Source organism: Festucalex cinctus, chromosome 17 (genome assembly GCF_051991245.1).
Source record: "Festucalex cinctus isolate MCC-2025b chromosome 17, RoL_Fcin_1.0, whole genome shotgun sequence".
In the NCBI taxonomy this organism is placed as follows: domain Eukaryota; kingdom Metazoa; phylum Chordata; class Actinopteri; order Syngnathiformes; family Syngnathidae; genus Festucalex; species Festucalex cinctus.
In genome coordinates this window covers 4,834,259-4,854,305 of record NC_135427.1, presented here as the reverse complement: position 1 = coordinate 4,854,305, position 20,047 = coordinate 4,834,259, and the positions used below count along the sequence as shown (strand labels likewise).

The 20,047-nt window shown below is 41.3% G+C and overlaps 1 long non-coding RNA gene across 2 annotated transcripts in view; it reads left to right on the top strand.

Moving 5' to 3' along the window:
- The window catches only part of LOC144005344 (uncharacterized), a 73,518-nt gene that overhangs the window by 11,708 nt on the left and 41,763 nt on the right, over positions 1–20,047 (top strand). For both annotated transcript variants that reach the window (XR_013279540.1, XR_013279539.1), the window contains one exon: positions 2,754–2,828. This is a non-coding gene — a long non-coding RNA (uncharacterized LOC144005344). The remainder of the gene's footprint in view (positions 1–2,753; positions 2,829–20,047) is intronic.

The following is a 20,047-nucleotide window of genomic DNA, read 5'->3' as shown; positions in this document are numbered from 1 at the left end:
TGGAGCGGTCGGGGGGCTGCCGAAGAGATGAAATGTAACTTCCTTGTGATTTTTTTTTTTTCTTCCCCTCTCAGTCTTATCCTCCCCATCCCAAGGAAGTACTTTTTAAAGGAAGCGCTCCCGTCATATCCTATCTCATCCCGCAGAGAAGTGTCACCACTCTTCTCCGGAGGCGGCGGCGTCTGCTCCCGCCTTGTTCCAAAGGGGCGATAAAGCGCGCGGCAACCCCGAATGCCCTCCCGTCTCCGCTCGGGGACTTTCAAACCGGCATCTTCTCGTTCTCGCACCCTGTCATGCAGCTGGGAAACACTTCAAGTAATAAACCAGAGAGTTGCCATCGGTCTCTCGTCTAGGGGGGGGTAAATGTATCTTTCCCGAGTCGCAGAGGATGCGCCGGATGGGTTGTGTTAGCGGGAACAGCGCGGGATCTATAAAAAGAAAACTCTGAGTTTTGCTTGTGAACAAGTAAAAAGTAGAAGTGGTAACAGTTTCCTTAACACTGCATGGGAAATTTTGGAGGAAAAAAAAATACTAATTTAATAATAATAAAATTAAAGCGCTAATTTTGAGTTAATTTAAATTCCCTTAAAAGACACTATTTTTTTTTAATGCACGATTAAATGTGCACCCCTTAATTGGAAAGCCTGGAGTGGGGAAATTCCAGTCGTAACTGAGCAGACATGTCCATGTCAAAATTTAGCAGTAATGAATTTCATAATAATAATGCGTATATTTGTGTAGACTGGGGTTAAGTTGTATTTTACAATTTTACAAATGTGCAGAATTTCACAAGTTGCTTCATGTTAAAGATTAGATTGCTTTAATATGAAAAGATGCACTGAGCCGTCACTGTCTTACATATGCAATTATGCCATCTAGTGGCAGAAAAAGAAACCAAGTTTTTTTTTTTTTATAGAACCACACATTTTAATTTACCTCAATTTTCTGAGTTATAATTAAAATAGTGTATCAATGAATAAAAGATGCTGCCATAGTTAACAAGTATGAAAATGTGCGATTGATCGTAAGTTTAACTATTGAAGTCATGCGATTAATTACGCTAAAAAAATGTTCATCGCCTGATGCCCCCATTTTTTTTTCCCAATTCCAACACAGATAGGACAATTGAATTGATCTTGTGCAGTGTCGCTCCTTCTTCATGTTCTCCTCATGGACGTCTCGCCATCCGTCAAAAATCTGGATCGTGCTCGATGTGACGGACGCATGGCGTCTGCTCTCTGTGCTCTCGCCTGACCTTCTTTTGGCCAAAGGTCTCGGGGACGCCACTCAAGGCGGCTCTCCAGTGGCCTCACCCTGAATTGCATTACGGAAGCACTGCAGATGGGCAGCGTAGAAATAGCGTTCAAGTACTCTAGATCAATCCACACAAAGATGTTTGTTTGTTTTGTTTGTTTGTTTTTACCTCAAGAGCAAACATGTATATGGGACATCATACAAAAGTTACACTGTTTTTAAGAGGTTTCTGGCATATGATGTTCCAAAGCTATCAACTAGATTGTGCAGCACGGTAAGAATATGTCACACTTAACCGTCTTCATTTGAAACCACTTTTGGGCGGAGCCTCGGTCTTGTCTCAGACTTGGACATAGACGACTTGGGATCTATTTTCAAGACTGGTCCAACCAAAGTTGCTCACCACATTACTTAAAGTGATACTTTACTTATTTAGACATTTTTGGCAGTCAAACATCAATATTTTCCCTAAATTCATTTGATATTTTCATTATTTTTCATGTCAAATTAGTACCTTTAAAAACACATTTTGCAACTTGCTGTCGACTGAAAATGACATCACAAGGGCTCAGGTAACCAATCACAGCTCAGCTTGCGAATGTCACATGACCAAACCTAGAAAACAGATGAGCTGTGATTGGTTACCTGAGCCCTTGTGATGTCATTTTCAGTCGACAGCAAGTTGCAAAATGTGTTTTTCAAGGTACTAATTGTACGTGACAAATAATGAAAGTATCAAATTAATTATAGACAAAATATGAACTTTTTACTTTTTATTGCTATAATGGGCTAAATAAGTGAAGTGTCCCTTTAATTTTTAGTACTTTTTTTTTTTTTTTTTCTCTCACAGAAAAATTCTACACTTAATCTTAACTCTGCTGCAGTGAAAAACAGGGAAATCCCCCTACTCGCTACAAAATATTTTGGGCAACCAAAGAAAATGTCCTTAAGAACCTAATGTTTGAGTAGTGGTTTCTTTTAACCCAGGCTCGTTATGTGTCACTTTGGCCCACTTGGTGACACGGTGGATTGTGATGGGGGGTAAAGGTCAACATCTCGATAGACTTGCAATGTTTGCCTTCAGTGTTTACGTTGGCATTTACAAAAAACACGTCTATCTTAACTCATTCACTGCCATTGACGGAAAAAGACGTCAAATGATGCATTTTTTTTTTTTTTTGCTGGTCTGGCAATGAATGTGTTAAGAAAAGGCAGGAATTTGTTTTTGGATTTCTTGCAGCACATTACGGGGGAGTGCGTCCATGTTATTCCTTTGATGTGGGGTGGGGGGGGGGGTGATTGGGGCTGTAATAGGGGTGGGAGGACGCCCAGCACCTGTCCCCTCTCCCACTTGTACCACGCACATTTTAAAAACAACCACCACACACAAGGAGTGTCAGTCAACGGTGTGTCGGCTCACCTGCTTGGGCTAAAGAACGTGCGGCCATATTTGCTGAGCTGCTCGCTAACGTCCCCCCTCCCAATGTGCTGCTCTCCAGGTCGACGTGACGCACAGAGACGAGTATTGGGTCGCGCTTCTGATTGTCAACAAAGACACCAACAAACACGGACGTGTAAGTACAATTCTGATATGAGAATTGTGTAGACGTCTCAAGGAAGATATGTTACGATTATTTTGCACCTTTCCAATGGCGAACTTGATCCCATGCAGAATATACAATACATACCACACATTTCCTTTATAAATGCAAACATGGAAGACGCTTTTTTTTTTTTTTTTTTTTTTTTAACCCCCTTCCTTAGAACTTTCAGTGTCGGAACTCTTTGTGTTTTTCACTGTCATGTCCATTTGTGATTTTGAATGTTTTCCCAATCAAATTACCCGTTTATGATCCCCCGCTGTTTTGAATTGACTGGTTTTCTTCCTGTTAATGTTTTTTTTTTTTACATGCAAAAACAACTCAGAGGCAGACAAAATGGACTAAATCGTAAACATCTTTGGCCCCGCAGACAAACACGTCGCGTGCAATCGCTAATGAAGCTCTTTGATGTCGCATCGCGAGTCTTCCCTGCAGACATCCAAGCGGCCTCTGGGATTGCAATATATATATTAAATATAATAATATTCAGCAGATGGCTTTAGGCCAAAAATCAGATCTCCGATTTTTCAATCATTTTTTTTCTCGCTGATTATTTATATGTATAAAAAAAAAAAAAATAATCACTTGAAAATAACATTATTCAAAACACATTTTGCTCTTTGTTTTTTGAATTGCTTTTTTTTTTTTTTTTTTTTTTTCCTGATACATAAGTTACCCCCATCCCCCTCCCCCTCCCCCCTAAGCTGTAACTTTCACAGAAATAATGAAGTACACATAAAACATGCACATAAACATGATTTTAAGTATTCAACTTGAAATGAGCCATCCGCTTGCACAGCTTAGCTGGTGCAGACAACTCCTTAACTCACTCTTTCCTCATGTAGAGCTGTACGGGTGAGGCAAGTCGACTTGTTGGAAGCACATTTTGTTGGTAGCTTGGGTCAAATAATCTTGACTTCATTGATTAAAATAGCTCAGCGCTACTTGGCCTGATCATTGCCAGGTTGAATGAACTTTCTTGACCACGTCCAGGCCATACGAGGGAGTGCAGACCCGCCGGGGGGCTCACCATGTTCGTTTGGAGGTCTGCCAGCATCTCTGGGTACAAATCTGAGATAAGCCTTTCCCTCGCGGGGCAGCGACCTTCAGGATCTTTTGCGATCCACTGCCAGCGTGGAAAAGAACCTTCTTTAATAACCTGATAAGCTGACACGGGAACAGGTGTCTGCAGATCCCGCTGGAACAGGAATAGGAAAGGCACGACGAAAATAGGTTATCACTTACCCAAATGTAGTAGTAATTTAGATTTGCGCCAGGAAAGAAGGCTAAAAGCCACGTTTAGCATCCATTAGCATTGTGGCATTGAGACGCTCGTAAAGGTGGTGGCAGAAACTATAAGTGCATTCTGCTGTTTCCACCTGCCGCCACCTCAGACATGTCGCAGGCCTCTCAAACTTTGGACCAGCACGACGAATGCAACATTGATCAAATTGGACCTTGACATCAAGAAGAAAAAAAATGTTCAAGGGGAGCTCAACATGGAGTACTATTACAAAGAAATGTTTTGCCTTGAGTTCCCTTTTAACACCTTGAGATGTTGAACCCTGACCCTGGTTTGTAACCCGAGTTGTAAACCCCAATTTGAAATCCTAATCTAGGATTAAAACCCTTATTTGGAAGGGTATTTTGAAACCGTAATACTGCCTGAGTTCAACCTCCAACTTGAAACCATCTCCTTATAATTAAAACCCTTTCGACCCCTACCTGGACTGCACTTCAAACCTACTTTGATATTCTTGGGTTATTTTTTTTTATTTATTTACTTATTTTAATACCAATCCCAAACCAGACATGTGACACATATTTAATTAATTACAGTGCCATATTTTCTGCACTATGAGGCGCACCGCATTATAAGGCGCACCTTCAATAAACGACATATTTTAAAACTTTTTCCACATATAAGGCGCACCTCATTGTAAGGCGCACCTTCAAGGAATGACATATTTTAATACCTTTTCCATATATAAGGTGCTACAGTAGAGGCTGTGGCTACATTATGCATCCATTAGATGGTGCTGCGCTAAAGGGAATGTCAACAAAACAGTCAGACAGGTCAGTGAAACATTATTAATAGATTACAAAGCAGCTTTCTGACAACTCCATTCACTCCCAAAATGAAAAAACAGCTGTTTTATTATTTTTTCCTGAGGTAAAGTACTAGTATTAGCTAGCGATCCAAGATGGTGGGAGGCGCACTGGATTATAAGGCGCATGGTCAGCTTTTGAAAAAATCGAAGGCTTTTAGGTGCGCCTTATAGTGCGGAAAATACGGTATTTTTAAAAATTATTTCTGGAATGATTATTTCTCATTGCACTCATGAATAATAAAAAAATAAAAAAATAAATAAAAATCAGTTACCCTGCCACGTGATGTGTGTCATATCAACAATCCTATTTGAAGTTGCAGGGTCTCTGTGCCAAAGACTCAGGTCAAATCCTTGACATAAAAAGTTGCTGTCTGTAGTGGCTCTAATTAAAAAAAAAAAAAAAAAAAAATGCTGATAATGATCCCCGCCCCCCCATACCGGACTCCTGAAAACTTCTATCAGAGCTTTTAGAGGCACTCTCAACCAAAACAAAGGAGACGTATTGGAGATAATAAATCACCAAAATAGCGTATTGTTTTGCATGTAGATATTTCCGCCAGGGCTTCAAAACCAGACGTCGTCTTGACGTAATCTCCCGATCAGCGCGGATAGCAATAATCTTGAGTTTTCCCCCTGCATGTGAAACCTCAGCCCGGGCTAAGAGGCTATCGGCTCATCTTCTCCATGTTTGGGTTTGTCTGCAGGAGCCACGTCGGATTTGTAACTTTTTTTTTTTTTTTTTTTTTGCGCCGAGAGTCTCCCGCAGTGCACTTAGCGCAATCTCCAGCCTACCCGGCGAGAACCTCCATCAAAGCCGTACGTCTCGATTAAATCCTTCCACTTGTTATTAGAGCAACGTATCAAGCCATCGACTCCACCGAGTGTTTGGTATTCATCATCCCAAAGCTTTTATTTCGGATGAAAAAATATTTGTCTTGATTTTCACCATTCAACATTGGCATGGTTCTCGCTTGGACGGTTATTCCTGGACCGTTGTGCTTATTGTTCAAAGAAACCCACTGGGAAATTTTTGCTTTATCGCGGTAAAAGTCCAGACTGGTTTCGAGGATCAAACGATGCAAACATTCGGCTCGGTTTACTTTTGAGATTATTCAAAAACGAATAAGGTTTCTTGATTTGATTTAAGCGACAAGCATTCCCGTTGTGGAGCAGTTTGAGCAACGACCCTGAACAATCGAGTCGGAACCTTATTAAAAAAAAAAAAAAAATAGTTGGGTAAAGACTTGTTCAACTTGCAACAACCTAAATCCTGCAGCGTTCTTGTTTTGACACTAAATCAACCCTGATCTGTGAAAACCTGCCCAGAAACTGTGAGCTTTTCAAAATTGTGGTCTGATGAGACCTGACCTGTTCCGTTCTGACATTTGAAGTAGCTGTTGGAAGTTATTCTCAAGTCCCTCTTCCTTTAATATAATACAAATGTGGAGGAGTTTACGTAAAAAGAATCCTACTGATCTGATGTTGGCATTGCGCTACCTCTCGGCCAGACCATTTTTAAAAGTTGTAGTAGTGCTTGCTTTGCAAATGGGCAATCTTGTTTGATTTTACGTTGTTATTGGTGAAATGAGATGGAGAAAAAATGGCATAAAAACCTGACTGGTCTCCATGGAGGAAACAGGAAGTATCTGCTGCCAAATATGGACACCTGATTGCTGCCTTTGACGTTGAACATGCACGTGCAGTTGCAATCCGCTTCATTAAAAAGTTGAATAGGAGCTTCTAAAAAAAAAATAAAAAACAACAAAAAAACCTTTGTCTCATCCAGCGTTTGCGTCTGCTCACGATCACAGTCGCGTCCCCGATTCTGACCCTGGTCCCGGCGCCTCATCGCCCCCGAAGCCCGTTTTCTCTCAGTGCCGGAACCACATGTCAGTTTTCCCGCCATGAAGCGACTGGTTTCCATTAAAACCAAAATGGGATCTTTCAGGGGACAAGTCAGTGGACTATCAAATCCTTTCTGCCGTCGTCATCCGAAAAGATTTCTGCCGGGACGCAGCGCTGTTAACGGAACAGTTACAATGCACGATAGACGTGTGACTTGGAAGCACGCAAGCGCGGAGCATGCGGCAAAGGTGATTTACGGCAGTGGTGCACTTCAACTGACCTGCTGAGATTTAGAACGTCTTTCAGAAGCATTCCGCCCGGAGAATTTTGACAAAGCCACTAATGGCACCCAAAGTTCAATGCCTGTTTGAAGACCATTCACAGATTTGATTTGAAAGATCTCGTGCCAGAAATATTCCCTAATATACATATAAATGTTTTTTTTTGTGTTTTTTTTGTTTTTTAAGTTTACTGTTCGGTGTGTAATGGCTCATTAACCAAAGCAAAGATCTTTTTGGTACTCTCTGTGGACTACAGGCGGTTTCCTCTATTTGGTGAGCTGTTGGTGGTAGCTAGCATACTCGTTAGCATAGCTGACTTTTGTGCAGTCCAATTTGCCCGATCAATGATGATTATCACTGTTTTTTGAAGACATTTTTGGGCTTAATTGTTAGGGGTGTGAATTGCCTAGTACCTGACGATTCGATTCGTATCACGATTCACAGGTCACGATTCGATTCGATACCGATTAATCCCGATACGAATTTATAAGTCGATTGTTGCGATTTTTTTTCCATTCAAATTTAGAAAATACTAATCAGTAAGCTTGTAGAGTGTAAGATTTGTATGAAAATGTATTATTTATTTATCTGAAATTTCAGTCTTATAGAGGTTGTAATGTGTTTCATGTTTGAACAGCATTAAAATAAAATATTATGGCTTAATGTTCCGTTCATATAACATTCTTCCATGCTCAAGGTGTGAATCCTAAAAAAAAAAAAAAAAAAAAAAAATCGATTCTGCCGATTATTGAATCGATTCGAGAATCGCGCGATGTAGTATCGCGATATATCGCCGAATCGATTTTTTTTTTTAAACACCCCTATTAATTGTTATTATTAATCATTTCAAATTGATGCCAATTTCACGTGGATTTTTGCTTTTCGTGGGCCAGGCCATAATGGCGGCGACTGTAATAATAGAAGCTGTTTAAATAATGTTTTGCTCCATCTTCTGATTGAATCGGTGATTTTTACCAAACTCTCTGATCGGTGATCCAAAAAAAATCCAGATTGATTTGACCCTAATATATATACGTAAAATCTCTAATGCAAGGTGACCACGACGTTACACTTTTCTTTAAGGGCGCCGTCCAATCAGCACACATTCGGATATTACTGCAACCAGTTAAAAAATATGAGCAGAGGATGTGGCTCTCAAAGTAGGCCAGATGAATAAAAGATGCTCTCTGCAACGTCGCCATCATAAAACTTTAATTGACAACTTAACAGGAAATAATGTGCCGGACCTGCGTCTTGTATTGAAAAGTTACATTCTACACAGGAAATGCTTATTTTAATCTTATTGTGAAAAGTTTGTTAATCCCTGATTTGAGCCAATGGAACAGGGGTGAAGTGACTCCAGGCCAAACTAAACGATGAGGAACGTTGGATATAATGGCACCAAACAAACATTTTCCCAGCTCAACCCCATTATGAGCTTTGCTGCGAGTGCTTTATGGCTTTAATTTAACTGGAAACTAACTAACTAACTGGCCGGGGTAAGTGATTATATTCTCCTAATAGGCCAACTTGCATCAAAAAGCGAATATGTTTGGCGATAACCGTGCGCAGAGCAGCCCTTGGCCAGCGCAAAAAAAAAAAAAAAAAAAAAAGACTCGACTCAGCGAATGCACCGTAATAAAGCTGTCATCGGCACAAGGGCTCGTTTCTTATTCTGCTGCAAAATTATACGCGCGCAACTGGAGCATCTCAGGAATTTTGGCAACGACAAATCTTCGGGGACTTTGCCTTTTTTCTTTCTTTTTTTTTTTCTCCGCAAATCCATCTATGCGACAGTACAGACAACAGCAGTTGTTTGGATGAAAAGTCTGTAAATGTTGACATTTTGGGCAATAGTTGTACCGTATTTTCCGCATTATAAGGCGCACCTTCAATGAATGACATATTTTAAAACTTTAAAAGGCTGGGGTTACGTTATGCATCCATTAGATGGTGCTGCGCTAAAGCGAACGTCAACAAAACAGTCAGATAGGTCAATCAAACTTTATTAATAGATTACAAACCAGCTTTCTGGCAACTCCATTCACTCCCAAAATGAATAAACAGCCGTTTTAATATTTTCTCTGAGGTAAAGTATTAGCATTAGCTAGCGATCCAAGATGGCGGGATCTTCTGCGCATGCGCGTCACCGATCGTGCAGGGTCACCGATAGCGTCTTGACAGCGAGACCTCTTACGGCTCAATATTGATCCATATATAAGGTGCACTGGATTATAAGGCGCATGTTCAGCTTTTGAAATATTTTTTTAAGGCTTTTAGGTGCGCCTTATAGTGCGGAAAATACGGTATGTTATGATTGACGTGATGTAACCAACCGAACTTTGGTGCTACATATAATGATTACCAAGTAGAAAACGTAAACATTTTAATTACCATCATGAGTCATTAACCGTCCTTGGGTCCCTTGGGGGGGGGGGAAAGACACACAGATCTAAGATATATTCGATATTATTATAAGATTTTACTGTGCATTTGTTGTGCACAATCTCTCTCCTAATTGTGCGCGAGTGCTGCATTTGAGGCTTTGTAAGAACTCACCGGGTAGCAGCATCAATTACCAGCACTACTCCGCATTATCTACACCCTCCTGTGTCTGATTCCTTGCAGCGCTAAACCTCGGGCGACCGCGCAGGGTGTGCGCGCGGCGCGCGGATGTGTTTGTGTCGTCTGGTAATATATCATCAGTGCTTGAATGGCCCCCCCGAGCCAGAAGTTAATGAAGTGAAATGAGACTTATTAGGCAAACAGCCTTAAAGTCACTGACAGGCAAATGTGGTAGGGGGGGGGAGAATTATTCATGACAGTTGAGACAAAAGGTGAACAAAAAACGAGACCCCACAACTGACATTTTGTACACATTGTGGTTACATCTGAGATGATATTTAAAAATGCTTTCTAAGAAGCATTTCTCATGACGGTTGTAGCATTGTGCCATGATTGATACGTATACGGCTGATCAAAAGACCGAATTTGCACATCGCGTTTGACATTTGGCCAACCAGTGAGGAGTAAAGCCCTTTTCACACTGCATTTAGCAGGGAGCGGCGGCCCCGTCAGCAAGAAGACTTCTGTCGTGGTGGCAAGGGCGCGTCAAATTGGAAAATAACTTCCTGGTTGGCGCTTAGGTCAGCACTTCCAAATATGGGCACACAGGAAACTGGTTATTTTGCATTGCAAGCGCAGTGTGAAAAGAGCTTAAGATTTGTAAATAACGAGGGTTCAAATCAATGTCGAGAATGCTGTCCCAAATCTTTATCCGGAGATATTTTTTGGCCCAAGTTTTGGGGACAATTTCGGAGTCGCCTGGTGTTGACTGTTTGAGCTCCACGCGGCGCTCGTCATGCTAATTACCGCCCGTCCTCATCAGGTGATGGTAACTCCAACGTCCCTAAACGCCTCGCCTCAAATTGTCCGCCAGCTGCACGCATGCACGCCGGCAGGGTGCCGCTCGCAGGTCAGCCAGCGAGCAGGGGCGGCATTACTCATCACTGTCACATATTTGGAAGCGGCTTCAGTATTTTGGGGCCGCGGCATCCGACCCATCCCCCCCAACTCCTTGTCAACATTTGAACGCAATCATTCTTCTTCGCCGACTCGTAACGATGACCATCAATTAAAATATCGCGTTGCGTGCCCACCACCCGAAGACCCGGAGGTCGACGGCAACTTTGAAGCTTGATACTTTTGCTTGCTTAAAAGGTGTTCGAGTCAAATCCTTTTGCACCCCCTCCCAAACCTCTCAACACCACGGGACCCTCACCCCGTATTGACCCCTGAGCTGCGTTTGCTTAAGGGGTCATCAAGACGAGGTCGCTCGTTCAAACTCGGGCCGACGCCCTCAAAGGACCTGGAGTCCCAGAAGGTAGCCTGACCCCGATCTTTACTCCAACTCGAGGTCGGAGCTCGGATTAGGAATTAGACTTTGACAGCATCATGCTTGTGATCTGGCAGTGAAGGTTACACGTGCGCTCAAGTTGAAAGGAACACCACTAATCCGTTAATTAATCAATCAGAGGTTGGACTTGAGTCACTTGTTATCACTGAAGCTCAATTGTGCTGCTTAGCTTGACATTTTGGACAGTTGTATGCTTTCAACTTTGTTGGATTTTTAGACAATAATGCTGATCTTCCTTTATGATTTGTATTACTTTGCCTCGGATGCACGAGCCTTGAGGCTAACGATAAGCTTTTGGGGGGTTGCTAGGTCACCATGTGCACGTCTGGATGGGAGTGGCAGGGGTGGTGCGCATTTGGGGAGCGTGTGTGTGAATTACCATGTGATGTTTAATTTAATGGGGAATTATTCAAATCGCGTCAACTAACCAATCAGGAGTCAATTACTTAACAGTTACACTGATTAATTAGCTTAATTATCCGACATACTGCCTCGCGTCACGTGACGTATTCCTGGGAGACACCCAGGAATATGCTCAGCAGCGTGGGGGGACACGTACGGGTTGTCTTTCAGCAGACGTCTGGGAGCGCGGAGACGAGAGATAAGAGGAGACCCAGAGCGGTGATCTCCGAGATCACCCGTGCTGATAACCTTTGCAGACCTTCTAATGTCGCCCGTCCGAGTCGTTTTCATATATGCGTGAACCATGCACCTAAAAAAAAAAAAGTCAATTCCTAGGGGCGATTTAGGAAGTAAAGATGCGACAGAAGTCAGTTTCTGTGTCTTCAGCACATCTAATGCCGTGATTCCCAACGTTTATTGAGCCAAGGCGCATATTTTTCATTTGAATCTAGATTTCCTCGCACTTTAGTTCGCTAGAAGACATTTTGGACTCGAAGGTAACTGCCCCGTTTCCACCTGACTATTTGGTGTGGTTTTGTTTGGTCATGATTGTCAAAAGTTCTATTGAACCATACCATACTAATGTGGCCGGCATCCCAGCCAAAGAGCAAGATCATACCGATTGGCTATTTCAACACCTTTTGACCAATGGAAATGTCACGGCCATTTTGCCTTGATTTTTTGGTCATTTTAGCCATTTTCAGGGCACTTTGAAGACGGCGACAACCTAGAGATTTTAGCAGAAAGCCATAAATGACAACCACTTTAAAAGCAGATCACACTGAGCAACACGAATTTTGGTAGGCATGTCTCATGGGTAAAACTTGTTTTGAAGTGGCCATTTTAGGCTAATTTTAGCCTTTTCAGGGGTCCTCCAACATTGAACTTGTCCTAAAGATTTTTTTCGGTTCACTACCAAATTTTAACCATATATAATATGGGCATATCCGTACAAAATTTTAAACCCTAATGGGTAAAACCAGTTTTTTTTTTTTTTTGTACAGTGCCGCAGTACAATGGAACCAACTGCCAAAAGAATTAAAAGTGAGTGGATCTTTACGTGTTTTTAAAATGGCTCTCAAATTATGGTTACTAAACAACTTACTGGTGAGACATCAGGTCTTTTGCAGAATAGATGGGCAAATGAGATGAGGAGAAAAAACCCCTCCAATGATGCAACAATGCAGACCCACTTCTTGTCTTTCCTCTCTTTGATGCATCACTACGAGCTTCCTAATGTAAATACCGACTAATTGTCTGGATCAGGTCGAGATTATTATCTCTGCATCCCTTCCGCCCATAGCAATCAGATCTCTGGAGGACACTGGGCTAGCACCCAACAGTCTCCGACCGCAATCCTCCATCAAACCCACCGCCCCCCCCCCCCCCCCCCCCACACACACACCGCCCCTCGCATATCTCGTGACCTTTTAATCCAGCGAGCGAGCCTTACAATTAACACAAACACCGATAAAGGACAACTTCTAGAAGCTTTAGCACCCTGTTTTAATTGTGCACTTATCTTTTAATTGGCTGCTTGCTTACACACGCGCACACATGAGTTGACTTTGTTGCCAAGTGTATGATTTGGAGGTAGGAAAAAAAAAAATCAGGGGAGAGGGAAGACGAGCTAAAGCAGGTGACGAGACTCTGAACATCTGGCAGATGGGAAGTGAAGACTGCATCGTTCGTTTTGAAGTGTGCAGGATAAATATTGGTGGTGATGTTGTAATCTGTTTCCCTGCAGACCCTCGTCTCACGCACCCGCACGCACGCACATGTGCACCCGCACGCACACATCCGATAAGCCCTTCATGTGTATTCTGCTAGCCTTCTGCGAAGGTGGATGGGCAGAGTTTGGGGTGAATTCGACTTCTTGTGCTGTCTGCGGTAGGCGGTTTCTTAAAAAAAAAAAAAAAAAGTAAATAATTGTAGGCTGAGGTTTGAAATTTGGTGGGCGTGTCTTTTGCTTATATGAACAAGTGTAGGAAAGCCATGGGTGTCAGGTGATTAAAATTTTTTATCCTTATCAATCTAAATTTTTCATACTCGTTAACATAAGTGTAAAAAAAAAAAAAAGTTATGCTAATAGAAATATGGCTGCATCTTTGAGTTATTGATGCATTTTAATAATTCATAAAGATTAATTCAAATGAAATAGATGTACTGGATTGTTTAAAAAAAAAAAAAAGTGTGATTGATTTGCGTAGAGGTCATTTTTCTGCCACTAGATGGCATAATTGCATTTGTAAGCTCATTGCATAGCTATCTAATCTTTAACGTGAAGTAACTTGTGAAATTCTGCACATTTTAGAAATTGAAAATATAACTTGACCCCAGTCTCCACAAATATATGCATTATTATTATTATTATTATTATTATTATTATTATTATTATTATTAAATGTATTACTGCTAAATTTTGACATGGGGATTTCCAAGTAAGGGGCGATCATTAATCGCGTAAAAAATAATAGTCGCGTTGAAGGAACTTCAAATTAACCCAGAATTAATGCACTAGTTTTGATATGCCGAATCAGAACCCATGTTCAAAAAATTATACGAAGTCCATGTAACTTTGGATGGACTTTTCCTAGAGATTTTGTGTGACTGTTCCCAAACTTCGCCTTCCAAAAAGCCAGAGGAGTCTGGTTGCTCTGAAACGGACATTTTAGGGCCATTTCCTGGCATCATTTTAAGACGGACTTGTCCTAGCGATTTCATCCAATAACGACCAAATAACGACTTTAGTTTTCTTCGTCATAGCATGGCAGCGAACTCAGACTTTCCCCATTTAAAAAAAAAACAACAACTTGAGTTTAAGCTCGATTTTGAACAAATACACTAAATACGTTAAGTGCCTTCTTACTAACGCAAATTTAAAGAAGCGACAACTCTTGTTTTTATTGTATCCCGAGTATTGCGTTTTATACCAAGTGTTGACGTAGCTCGGCCATGTCAGCATGTTTGTGTATGAGACGGGTGGCGAAGGAGCATGGCCGCTCTCATCGATTTGAATAAATCGCCATCCTGCCAACCGCTTGTCACTCCTGTTATGCCCCCCCCCCCAAAACTCAAACTGGCACTTTGTGGAATAAGGGGGCTTGGTGTTTTGTCGTTTGGGGGTTGCTGGTGTCAAGGAAGCCGACAAGACTGACCGGTGAAGTGACTCGTGCTCGTCATACATGTCCCGACGTTAACGTGTTATTTGTGCTAACACAGCTGCCTGTGCTTTTCGCTCAATGTTTTTCTGCCACTCAAAACGGGGTAAAAAAAGAAGAAATAGGTCGACGCGTACACTGACACTTTTGGCATCTTAAATGAGTGCTCAAGGGCTTGCGGAAGCAGCTGGGAGTGATCCATGTGGGGATTTTCCAGACTGTTTACTTGTTGTTCCCGTTCGTGCAGTGGCGAATAAGCTACTGCAAGTGGAATATTAATGTGGTCTTGCTGTACACCTGTGATTTGACTGAAGTTTTTGTACTTTGCTGGGCATATCGGCGTACTAAGGCTGAGATAAAATTCCAAAAATATTGCAGGGTTTCATATTGTTGAATATCAAATATTGGACAATAAATGTGCTTCCAGTGGATGGCAAATGTTGCCAGAATAATGGCATTGTGTTCAATTTAACAGGACCAGATTTTGCACATTTAAAATGATATCATCATTTCAGTAATGAGAGTTAACTGCCATATTTTTTTCTGTTGGTGTGAGATTGTTCAAATGAAATATGTGCTCAATACATGCTGGGAAACACTAATAGACAATATTGCCACAAATCAGCTGTCAGATCTGAGCATAGACTGACAGATGCTGGAAGAAAAAAATGGCTCTATTCATTATTAAAAATGACTTTGACGTGACGAGTGTTGGAAAACTGCAAGCCGACGTCAAGTTATTTAGCGCTAACACAATCGGCGCTGACGTGCATCGAGATTTACCGCTCCCGTCAAACCCTGAATGGGATTTTAACTGCGAGTCGCGAGTTGCTGCACGCCCGCCCAAATCCAACATTAGATCGTTGTCGCGGATTGAAGCTCAGCCCACCGGCGTTCCCTCCAAATCGTGTCATTTGACCCCGAATCTCCGATTCCATTAGCCGGCATTTCCCCACGGGGCCACTAGCGCTTCCCTCAACACTTGAACTTTGACCCGCAGCCAATAACAGCCAGGGTGGTTTTATAGGCACGCATGCAATTGGAGTGGTCTCGCTTTCTGGAATTTCATTTTGTTCTCCGTATGCCTGTTGGCATGTGACTAAAAATCTCTCATAATGTGTGTATGGAATATAGGGTTGTCATGCCGACAGAACAGGAGTAATGGTAACCAACAATATAAAGCTATCACCAAATGATGATTTTATCAACATTATTCTAAACAGTATTCAGATTAATGGAATATGAGTGAAGCAGTCAAATCCAGCAGGTTATCAATAACAGAAGGCGGCCATTTTGCCACTTGCTGTCGACTGAAGAGGACATCAATGTTGCTCATGGGTCAGGTGACAACCAATCACAGCTCAGCTTCACAAAACAGGTGAGTTGTGAGTGGTTGAGTAGCTATGATGTAATCTTCCGTTGACAGCAAGTGGCAAAATGGCCGCTCCTGAAATGGATAAAAATGGCTGGATTTTGCTGCATAACTCATATTCAACACATGTAATATTAATCAGAATGTCATGTTTTAGACTAGTGATGTCATATATAACGTTATTGTCAAGAAATGGTTCCATTTTTTTTTTTTTTTCCCTCCCCCAACAGTTGCCCGGTCTCTTAACACGTCATTTAAAAATCCCAAGGGGAAAAATGTAGATGTAAATTTTAGCCGCGTCTGTTTTGAGGGGGCCGTCCTGGCTCATGAAAATAAGACGCTCTTCACCCAATGCAGTCGAGGAGCCACTGCTCGGCTGGAAGTCTTTTGTTACCATGACGACCAGGCGTATAGCTAGCTTGTGGCCGTGCGGCGTATATTGTAAATTAGTCACACTCTTCACACCCGGCAAGCAATTAAAAAGTCAATTTTCTTTGTTTTTGTTGCATGTATAAGGTCACAGCCAGTCACTATTATTTGTTTTTGTCAGTTGAAGTCGTTATTGATGCTAATTTTGACTAGCATTGTTTCATTAAGGACGATGCTAGCTAGTTATACAGCGCCAGGCTTCAGTTTCGTTGTTCACATGTCCAAATACATTCCATTCAAGCATAAACATGAACATTCTGTTTCAGATTGCGACGAACAGCTTCGGATTTAGTCCGCTTTCAGCACAAATTTACATATCCTTCGAGCGGCGGCGTTAAATCAAAGCGAACTTGATCGGATCAGAACGGGCACGTCATTCTCTGATAAACACCTGCCGATTCCTTTTTTTTTTTTTTTTTTTTTTTTTTTTTCCTTCCCCCGAAGCCGATAATGAGTCTGTGCGCGTGACTGACGCCGACGCCTTCGGCCCCGAGACTTTGATGCGCGAGCACATCTGAGGCGCACGTTCATGCATAATCCCGCGCTACGCGCATCAAACCCCGAACCGGCTCTGAAAAGGAATGAGTAATGACGACGCCGAATGTGGAAGCTGCTCAAGCTTAAAGGAGTGGAGAGCGATGGAGGAAGTTGATGGTCCTGAAGGACCCGTGGGAGTCGGGATACAAGGCAGAACTTGAAAGCTGCAAGCCAGGAGCTCAAGATGCTCATCAAGAGTTATTGGTTGCCTCCATAACAACCCCCCCCGTCTGCCACCAATGCTTCCCTTAGACCCTTCAAGCCTCACTATCGAGATCCCCGGCTGGGAACAAAGCGAAGACGATGGGCGGACGCGTCGGCTTTCTGGCCTCTTGTGCCGTCGTCGATCCAAAACGTGAATTATTGCTCCCTTCCTGGAAGGCTCCCGCAAGATGTTTCGAGATGTCCAACGAAGGAGCTGAAGTCATGCCTTACTGTGGCGGCCAGTAGGATGTCCGCATAACAGACCGGGGGAAACCATGGAGACCAGACAAACGGACAGGGCGTCGTCAACAGAAGATGTTTGTTGGAAATATTTTAATATCCAGAGCTCTAACCATAAAAGCTGGAGTGCAACACTTTTTTTTTTTTTTTTTGAGCTGCATTAATTTTGAAAATTGGCTCTAGGGTTGTACACAAACCGTACATATGAATTTACATGGATTTTTGGAACAAAATTTCAGTTTTCAATCTAGAATGCTTCACTTTGGTACAGAAATATGTTAGGCTAGTATTAATTTGACGGTATTATTATTTTTTTTGTACAAAACACTGTGATTAATTGTTGCCGTGCAGGGTTATTTATTATAGTTAATTTTTATTTTGATATGGGTTTTATTTTTTTTATTTTTTTATTTTTTATTTAGTTAGTTTTAATTAGTTTTCATGGCAGCTCTGTTAGTTTTCTTTAGTTTATTTAAAAAAAAATGCTTAGTTTTAGTATTAGTTTTTTTTAAGTGTATGACTTAAGTGCAAGATTTAATAAATACCATTGTAAAATTAAATAATAAAAAAAAAAAAGCACTTTTTACCGAGCATCGTATTTCGGCTGAATTTAATGGAAATAAAGCAGGCAAGGCAAATTTGTTGCCATCTGAAGATGCTTTTCTATTGGCTGCAGCTAGATGACATCACTTCCATGTGTCACACCTTCAAACGTCCTTATTCCGGTTAATATCGGGGAAAGATATACTTAAAATATATACTTAAAATTACATTTAAAATCAACCTAAATGTTTTTTTTTTTTTTTTTAAATAATTAAATTATTAATAATTTAAATTAATAAATATTTTTAATTCATTACCAAATACAAAAACTAAGGACATTTTCACTGTAGTTAGTTTTCATTTTTATTTTATTTCATTAACGGAAATGTTTTTTAAAATTTTTTGTTGTTTTGTTAGTTTTAGTTAACTAATATAACATTGTTGCTGTGTAGAACAGAACCTTCTGAACACAGGACATCCCCGATGGTTGCAGTTTCAAATGGAAAACGTTTTCCAAGTGGACTTCTATTCGGTTAAATATGTCCCATCATATGAGCTCCTTTGGAAAATGTTAATGCACATTCATCCCTACCAATCACAATGAGGAATGGACCAGATTGCTTTTTTTTTTTGACTTTGCAAAGATGACTTATCGCTTCCAAGTTGGGCAAACGACGGGGTCGGCGAGGTCAGCGGGAAATATTCTCCCGACGAGACCCGAGTAGAAGCAACGGACAGACTGTATGATGGTCTTCTTTGATCAAATCCTTCCCGCTATGAAAATGTGACGGCAGGAAAAGAATGCGGGGTCCAACTGCGGTTCTTATGAAGCTCCTTCATAACTATTAACTGTGCGATGACACTGCTGGATATTCGGATTGATTTACCTCCTCCCGGGATCACTTGGCCCGGACCAAAGATTCATTGGGGGCCCTTAATGGCTCCTCCTGCCTCGGCAGGGCTTCAAAGGCAAGATCCAGCGACTCCATACTTCACATCATCGCAGTAATGCTCTTATTTATGAGCTCGCTGCCGAAAGCTGTAGAATTAGACGGATCGGAGACCTCGTTTTTCAAGAAAAAAAAAATAAAAAATCAATAAAGTATGAAACTATAAAGTAAAAGTATGAGGAAAGTTCTGAAGCAGTACTTCATGGAAGGTAACAGGAACCGAGAACACATCAGAATAACAAAGATTAGACCTCCATGATAGAAAAGTGAAATAATGACTTGCACACAAGTAGTTTTGTGAAATTTCACAACCAACTACATCCTTTCTTAGATGGCTTTTCTAAAAATGTGAGAATAAATATAGCATCAAAGGTTGAAAGTTGGCAGCAGTGCGGACTTTTTTTTTTCTCCCTCTTTTTCCTTTTCCATTTAATGTTTCCTTTTTTTCTCTCTCCTGTTTTTGTCTGTTTTTATCCTTTTACCTTGTCATTCATCAGTTTTCTCTTCATTTTTCTTTCCCCCCTTTTTTTACTTTGTCTGATTTATTTCATCTTTGTTTATCCAGCAAGGCAATTTGTGATTTTTATTTAACTGTTTTCCCTCCCTTTCTCTTCTTCTGTTTCTTTCCTCAAATTTTCTTTTCCAAATATTTTTTCTTCATTTTCTATTTGCATTTTTCCATTCGCCGATGACCAATTGCGGCGCTCGGCCTACTGCAGGTCGTCCAGGTAACCAAATCTGTCCTCAACATTTAGAACTGCGTACGACAAGTGAATGTAATTCTTTCTACTTTTGCGCATTTTAATGGAAGAATGCTCGGTGACTTTTATTAAGACACGTTAGAACTCTTAAAAATTATGTGGAAATAAAAGCGCAATGCGTCTCCTTGAATTATCAAGAGAGGGCAACGTGACTCTGACCAGACCCGGAAAGCGATGTCGTCGTTTGTCACCAATATGTCCGCAACAGCGACATGATGAAGGCGGCATGGGTCCGTGTGGTTTTTCTTCGTTAGCCTGTTAACTTGTTTTCCCTCTTTGCACTTATTACAGAGTACGCACACTCTACTACTTAAATGGAAGTACAGATACTTGTATTATAAATAAATACATAAAAGACATTACTCTGGTAAAAGTACTGATTCGACTCAATACTTTAAAGCAAACTTTTTTTTGTGTGCCAGGTACTCTGATTAATATTG